This window comes from Nanorana parkeri, unplaced genomic scaffold, assembly GCF_000935625.1.
Source record: "Nanorana parkeri isolate BGI_ZX_2015 unplaced genomic scaffold, ASM93562v1 scaffold141, whole genome shotgun sequence".
Taxonomy (NCBI): Eukaryota; Metazoa; Chordata; class Amphibia; order Anura; family Dicroglossidae; genus Nanorana; species Nanorana parkeri.
In genome coordinates this window covers 502675-511207 of record NW_017306409.1, presented here as the reverse complement: position 1 = coordinate 511207, position 8533 = coordinate 502675, and positions in this window count along the sequence as shown.

The window sequence follows — 8533 nt, the reverse complement described above, 5'->3', positions numbered from 1 at the left end:
TGGTCTCTCTCTTTACTGTCTATGCTAATGAGAGGAAGCTCCGTCTGTCGCTCAGTTTGACTCTCAACTTTCACTTTCAAACTGCTCAGAGCAGCCTGGAATCTGCAGAAAGAGCTTTGCCAAATAAATATCTAAAAGGTAAGAAATTGTTTTTTTTAAATAATTTTTTTGCTGATTGAATGGGAACACAATCTGACTGCAAACGTGGAACTATACTTTAAGCAGGCTAAACAGTGTTGTAATTGATAAGCAAAGTCATTTGCTGAGCCCCTATCTCCTTCCTCTTGGTCGTCCTGGATTTTGTATGATAGCCTGGCTTCACATGCCCTATGATGTTCAAGGCAACATGGCACCACCCAAGAGGGGAATAACTAGAGACAGACTGGAGCTTATATGTTCCCTGATCGTGCACTGGTGAGTTGCTTATAAGCTGAATAGTTTGAATGTGTCATCAGTTTGAAGACATTGGCAAAGGAAAGGGTTGCTTCTAATGTAATGTATTTCGGGAACCCATTTTTTTCCCTGTGTCCCCATTGTAAGACTTTCCTTTTCTCTTTCTTTCATCTTCTATATCAGCGAAAACTGTAAAATGTTGGATTTGCCATCACTTTCCATGCCAGTGACAATGGTTATCAAGATGATAAAGGGGTCAACCTTATAGACACAGAGCTATACAAATCTGGAACATCTATAACTGAGGTGCTGGATTTGACTCTAGTGGGTACCCATAAACTAGGGTTCAGAATCCAGGCATAGAAAGTCTAATGAGAGTGCCAGACCAAGAAACTCAGATTCAAGGAACAGTTGGAATTTTACTTCCTTGGTCTGGTGCTCTGAGAGTCAAGGAACAGTTGGACCCTTAGTTTCTTAGTTTGGTGCTCTGAGAGTCAAGGAACAGTTGGACCCCTAGTTCCTTGGTTGGTGCACTTAGAGACCGGGAACAGTTGGACTCTTAGTTCCTTGGTCTGGTGCTCTGAGAGACAAGGAACGTGGTCTGGTGCCCTGGACTCTTAGTTCCTTGGTCGGGTGCTTTGAGAGACAAGTAAACTGCTCTGGTGCTCTGGAATCTTAGTTCCTTGGTCTGGTGCCGAGAGACAAGAAACTTGGTCTGGTGCTCTGAGAGACAAGGAACTTGGTCTGGTGCCCTGAGAGACAAGGAACTTGGTCTGGTGCTCTGAGAGTCAAGGACAGTTGGACTTTTAGTTCCTTGGTCTGGTGCTCTCTTTGACATTTTTTATAGCAATACAGCTTGAGAGAGGTTCAAACCATTTCACAATCTGTCCAAAACAAAATAAATTAGGGGTAAATACTCTTTAAATCCATGACAACTGAAGTGTGTGTACATAGAATTTGTGCTTTACTTCTGACTAGGGATGTGCGTGGGCACACCCTTTCCCGGCCTAATCAGCTGCCACACAGCTACACGTGGCAAACCTGAGCTGAGTTTTGCATGTACTTGGACAAACTCGGGCAAACTCGGTTCACAGCAAGCCCACGGACATCCCTCCTCCTGACATGAAGAATTTTTAAAGGATGTATTAGCATTTTGCATGAGATCTTTTGAAGCAGTGATCATTCCAGTTCATTGTTGCTTTTACCATGTCTCTCGCTTATTCCTCTGTACAAGACAACACAATAACAATATCATTGCATCTTTAATCTTAAAAAAACTAGTTGCTGGGCTGTCTCTGGCTTCACTACATTCTGAGTCACTGACATTTAACAAACATGCAGCAGCTCCTGATCTGCATACTTTCTCCAGGTCAGTAACTTAGAATCTACTGAATCCACTGGATGATAATGACAGCCAGGCAACTAGCAATTATTAAAGGAGAGGTCAGCAACAGAAGCATCCATATCCATATTGCATATTTCCAGAAGCCTAAAGCTGAACTCTTGAATAAGCAAATATTGTCCATATATAAGAGTCATGTGTATTTCTCCTTGAATCTTGGTGTGCTTTGTGTATTTCCTCCAATCCAGTGTTAACTTTTCCCTCTGTGCAGGAGCTTACTATAATAAAGACCGCTCACTGCTGCTCTCTCTCCTTGTGCAGGGAGTGGTCATGTCTTAACTCCCACCCTTCTGCAGGCAGCCTGTAGCCCCTCCCACAGTTCTGCTCTCTGCACAGGCTATTTGTTCCAAAAGCTCATTTTTCCAATACTCTGCTCTCTCTCTCTTGCAATCAGCATACTTCACCTTGCATTAATGATTGCAGTGTTGCATTCATTTGTATCTTTTTCTTCTGCCTGGAGTTTATCTTAAATATTATTTTAGTACAGGCATGTCTTAAAATATAATCAACGAAAAACATTTTACTCCAGAGAAAGACTGCTCTCTTGTGTGTAGTATAATACAGTGTATTATAATATTTACAGTATATGATGCAATGCTGCCCGCTTCTGGACTGTAATAAAACTGCATGAAATGTTCATGTATTCAGGTTGTACATAGTAAATAATACAATAAATAGTAGATGTATCTGGTGTTAGTAAAGGTGATCCTGCTTTATAGATTGTTTCTAGTGTAAATGATTCCAGTGTCATCATATGGCACAGTCAGTACTTACTTAGGTATAAAGGTTCATTTTAAAGTAGACAATGCCCTCTCCCTGAATCTTAGTTGCACTCTTGTGTTGTCACCCTGCCAAAAGACAGGAGCCCTCCGTGGAGACTATAAGTGACCATACCAACACACATTGCACAGGCATGGTCACTATGGAAGCCAGTCCAGAGCAAAGATGTTCAGCTGACGATGGATCAAGTGCATGTAGACAGGAAGTGGGAAAAAAAACATGGCAAGTGTTTATGATGCACTGTGCTTTGGCAAACAAAATGTCCTCCAGTTAGGGTTTACATCTACTTTAATAGAGTAATTAGAGACATGCAAAATGTAGGAAACCCGCATCACATCAGAATGTAGACAGGCTGCAAGGATCTTAGTTGGATCTATGCAGAGGAGTGAAGAAGGTGAAGAATAGTCTGATCCACCACCAGGACAGTGATAGGCTTTCACCAAGGAATGGTGTCTGAGAGTACCTGGTTTTCACCACAGTTCTGGATGGTGGGAATGGCCATGGATATAACTATAGCAGACCATGCAGCTGCTATGGGGCCCTGCACCACAGGGGACCCATAGCTAGTTATACATTTAGACAAGCAGCAATAATAGAATTTAATACATACATTTGGATAAAATATAGTTTGAACCTGGGGCCCCTTACCCACTGCTGAGCTTGTGCTAAGTTTAAGTAGATCTCCCTTCTATTTTTTAGACTACTACCCATGACTTTATAACCTATGTTCCCATTACGGGGTACATGTTGTACAAATGTTGGCTCTTTATATACCTTCTGTATAAGTCATGTCCAATGTGTTGGTTGGTCATTGAAATCTTTGTAGAACCTTTAGAAATGTATTGAACAAAAAAATAGTTTGAAAATCGAGGTATGATTGCCATGGAAGCTAGTAGTATTCTGTATCACAAGAGGAATTGCTCCTGAGTAGAGATTAGGGGGTCCCTTAAAGAGTTTTCTGTTGAGCCCCTGTGTTGGTGCACTTGGTCCGAGTCCCTGGGATGGAAACACTGGTGTCAGCGGAGAGCTAAACTGGCTAAGGATCATACCAGCAGGCAAAGTGGCAGAGGATAAAATAGGGAGAGTAGCCAAAGATCATCAGTGGGGGTAACCTCCATCCTTCTTGATTGTGTATTGGAATATATATGAGCACCAGCACACCAATGAGGTCCTCCATATGCTATCATCTTCCTGTAAGCATACCTAAACCCCTCCCGCTCCGGCTGCCATTGGCTGAAACATGTCACGGTGAAAGAATTGTACAATGCAGTAGAGGTAGATTAGCTCAATGTAACGCCACTTCCACTCTAAGTTTGATTTCTGATGTGCAGAGAATGGTGGGAATCAGTATAAGAAAAGAATGCGGCAATGCCACTAGCGGTATTTTAGAAATACATTGGTTGGCTTGGATGTGAGTACAGGTCATTAACATATGTACATCGTGAGCATGTAACGTCCATATCCAGTTACCATTCAGATCCCTAAAGATTGTGGTTTAAGGTAACTAGATTTTTGATACCACTTAATATAGATGAAGCTGGTGACTGAACAAGGCTATGAAAAGTTATATTTTATTATTAGATCCTATTTGTGGCACCCGTGTGTGGCGGCTTGTTTTCTATATCATTACATTTAAAAAGTTGTTTTATCTTGGTTACATTTATCTGTTGAATTAATATCCAGTGGTTACATTTTATGCATTACTTGTGTTATCAAATTGATTGATATTATTTGATCCATATTCTTTGTTTGTCACCAATTATATTTTATTATTGTTTTGCACTGATTTTGATAAATAAATATCTATATTTTGTATACTTTGGTATTCCTCTTGTCTTCGAAGTCAGCGCAAATGAAAGAACTCGTGTAAATTTTGATTTATGGAAATACATTGGGAATCTCCTTAACCATATATTTTCATTTGTTTCCATAAACAGTACTGTATATCAGAGCAGTATAAACATTCTGACAATACCTGGCATATGGATTATTTTGGCATGGCATGGCATATGTGTGAGTGATGATACATATTTTTGTAAATAGATGTATAATTATATAAATGACTTTATCATACTAATGGTATAATTGTAATATGTTTCGTGATATCCACATATACCTTCTGAAGAAGCAGGCACAGGTCTGCAAAATGGGTTAAAACTAACTCTCTTCTACTATAGACCACCAGTATACCTTGGAAAGAGTTTGTACACGATGTAGAAACTATGTAGTAGAAAAGATATTTGGTAGACATATGGGTAAATAGTTGAGATATGAGATAAAGGAGAATAATACAAATCCTGTGAATGTATCAATTTCTTAACTGTTTATCTATTTATATGTGAATAACATTGATAACATTTTATAAATAATGACTCTGTCTTTTTGACACATTAAAAGTCCCTCATTTGCTGATGTTTTTGCTGATGTGGTGTCTGTATAATCAATGGTAACAGGTGGTTAATGTTTTTACAGGTCAAGTAAATCTTTGGGGATGGTGGATCTCAACAACATCTCTATTGCTGAGATCTCTGTGTGTGTTTCTGGGTCTGCACTGCTGTGCTCAATATGATCTGCTCCCACCATCACTGCCCTGAGTTTCCGGGTCTGCACACCTGCTGTGCCCATTATGAGCGGCTTTCACCATCCCTTCACTGAGTTCCCAGGTCAAGAGGCTCCCATCACCTCTGCCCTTAGTTTTTGGGTCTGCACACCTGTTGTGCACATTATAAAAAGGTTTCCACCACCCCTGCTGAGTTTCTGGGTCTGCACACCCACAGTGCCCATTATGAGTGGATCCGACCTTCCATGCACTGAGTTCCTGGGTCTGCACACTTGCTGCGCTCATTATGACAGGTTTCCACCATCCCTGCTGAGTTTCTGGGTCTGCACACCCACTGAGCCCATTAGGGATGGCTCCAACCATCCCAGCACTGAGTTCCTGGGTCTGCACACCTGCTGCGCTCATTATGACAGGTTTCCACCATCCCTGCCCTGAGTTCCTGGGTCTGTACACCCGCTGTGCTCATTATGAGGGGCTCCCACCATCCTTGCCCTGAGTTCTGGGGTCTGCACAGCAGCTGTGCTCATTATGAAGGGTTTCCATCAACCCTGTACTGAATTCCTGAATGTGCACAGGGGCTGTACCCATTATGAGGGTCTCCCACCATCCCTGCTGGATTATGTATTTACTTTATATTTTGTAGAATGTAACAGGAGGAGCTGAAACACACAAAGTAGGGCTTCCTGATGGCAGGAAGATCCCACTGTTGGAGTACCCAGGACATAGAAGAGGCAGGAGCTGACTCTGCCCAAGAGACTCCATCAACTAAAATATCACTTTCGGGTTGACTGACACTTATCATTATCGAAGCCTCAACTATTTATCCGGAAGCCTTGAGAACCTTTAAAATTCCTGATGTCCATTCATATTTTGACATTTAGTATTTAAAGAATAACACTGAGCAAAAGTGAGTCAAGTTTATTTTCATTATTCAATAAATGGTTTACATCCTACCACAACCTGATACATCCTCTGCCATAGTGCACATTACTTCCGCAATTAGATACATAGCGCACAACAAAACTTAATTGCCGTCAAATGAAACCCATCTAAACAATGGTTTATCACCTAAAAAATGTGAGAATTCCAGAGACATAGAAATGGACTTAATAGCGTATTCCATATGAAAATCTGTGCACACAAAACACCATAGGAGTCTTTTCTATAAGTTTAATACTGCGTACTTAGTAAACTATATACTGTCTGCTCACCTTTCCATTAAGGCAATTGCTATAAACTCCAAAGACAAAAAGTGGAGTGTTGCGGCAATGCAATTATTTCTAGATGGAGTAGAGAATGGTTCAAAACTCTAGCACAAGGAAAGGCCAGCGCTCGGTGTAAAATATAACATTAGAGCTACATTGTAGAAGGAGTTCTGACCTTTCATTATGCTATGTACAGTCACTGCTGGCCAAGCACCCCAGAGACCACAAAGCAAGAGGTCTGTATGCTGAATGGGCCTAACCTTTGGTTACAAATCCTTGTCAGTTTTTTTTTTTTTTTACAGTTCTTTTGTGTAAAACCTGCACCGTGGTCCTTTGTGGTAAAGAAAAAGTTGCACCAAAAAAGTTCCTCCTAGGACAAAGTGCATGTAGCACTTTGTCCCAATTTGATAGATGGTCTGTATGTTATGCTAGCTTCCACTGCTGTTTGACCACGCAGCTCAAAGTAGATGGAAATCTGAGTTTTGAATGACAGTGCTTGTCTCTGACACCAGGAGTCTGCCCGAGACAAGCACCGCCATTAGGCATGCAGGGAGTAGGTGCACGTCAGGAAGACTGCCATGAAAAAAGCACACAGGTTCAGAGATAGTCATGCTCACAGCAGAGGGGGAGGCAGTCGCAGTACCCTGCTTGAGATACCCAATTTGGCTTCTGGGGTTCATGCATGTATTAATGCAACACATTGTTTAAAGGGGCCCTTAACCTGTCTCTAAGCCTGACCCATTAAAACTAAGCTTGGTGGAAGGCTAGGCATCACCAAGTACAGACTGGAGCAGTTTACTTGCTGTAGGCCTCCGTTAAACTGACCAATAAATTGGTCGGTAAAGTTCCTTTTTATCTATTAGAAAATAAAATGAAAATTCATACAAAAAAATCTCATCAGAACATTTGATAATGCCATCAGAGACTTGACAATTGTCATTCGAAATCCCAATCGATTTTAACATTGGGTTTTGGCATCAATGGAGTTTTCTCAAAGAAAAACACATTCACTGATAGAATTTTGATCGTTCAAGAAAATATTTCCGACCCGCTCTTTTGATTTTTGTCATCACTAGGGTCAAGCATGATAGTCGATTTGACACCATTAAATAGAACTACACCATCCTATCCCTTACAGCCAAGGAAGGCGCCATCTTGGCCTTTATTTGGACAGTAGTTGCCGTGGTGCTGCACATGTGATCAGCTATGACACCAGCCATTTGAGGACTTCAAAGTTTGGTTGAGAGCTGAAATAAGCGCAATGACAACCTTGACAGTTGGGAAGTCTTAAAAGTAACTGCGTTGGGAGACCATTAAATTAAAATCTCATCAGAACATTGGATAATGCCATCAGAGACTCGATAAATGTCCTTTGGAAGCCCATTGGATTTTAACATTCGATTTTAGAAATGAATGGAGTTCCCTTGAACGAAAATTAAATTCACTGTCAGAATTTTGTTAGTTCGAGAAAAATTCTCCGACCCGCTCCTTCGATTTTTTTATTACTACGGCCGCTGTTTGGATTGCAGTTGCCATGGTGCTGCTTATATGATTAGCTATGACACCAGCCATTTGAGGAATTGAAAGTTCGGTTGAGAGCTGAAATAAGCATAATGACAACCTTGATAGTTGGCACACCTTAAAAGCAATCGTTTTGGGAGCCATTCAAGTGGGGGGTAAAGTTCCTCTTTATTAGAAAATCAAATGAAGGTTCCAGATACCAAATTCTAACCACGCGTACCCGACTTTAGAGGAGAACGCCTCTCACTTTGTAGAGATTTGCTTTAACTTCCTGTTGCATTTTCAGGGCAGGAAGTAAAGGGGAACAAAAGAAAATGAGCTGACTTGGAGTTTACCATTTCCTACTCCAAAACCGTTCCAAAACTACAATGAAAAGGCTTTGACTTTACATACACTTTACCTGCTAATTGGTTGCTTTGGGTTAGCGCACATTGGGGGAAATTAATCAAGACTGGAGCAGACAGAATCTTGAGCCAGCGCTTATAGTAACCTATCAGCTTTCCTCTTCAGTTTGTTCAGTTAAGCTTTGAAAATAAAAGATAGAAACAATTGGTTGCCATGGGTTTGTGCCAAAGTTGAAGAATGTAGTTGCGTACTGCAGAAAAAGTAAGTACACCCTTGCCCTCATAAATCGTTATTGACCCTTCCGTCTGCTCCAGTTTTGATAAATCC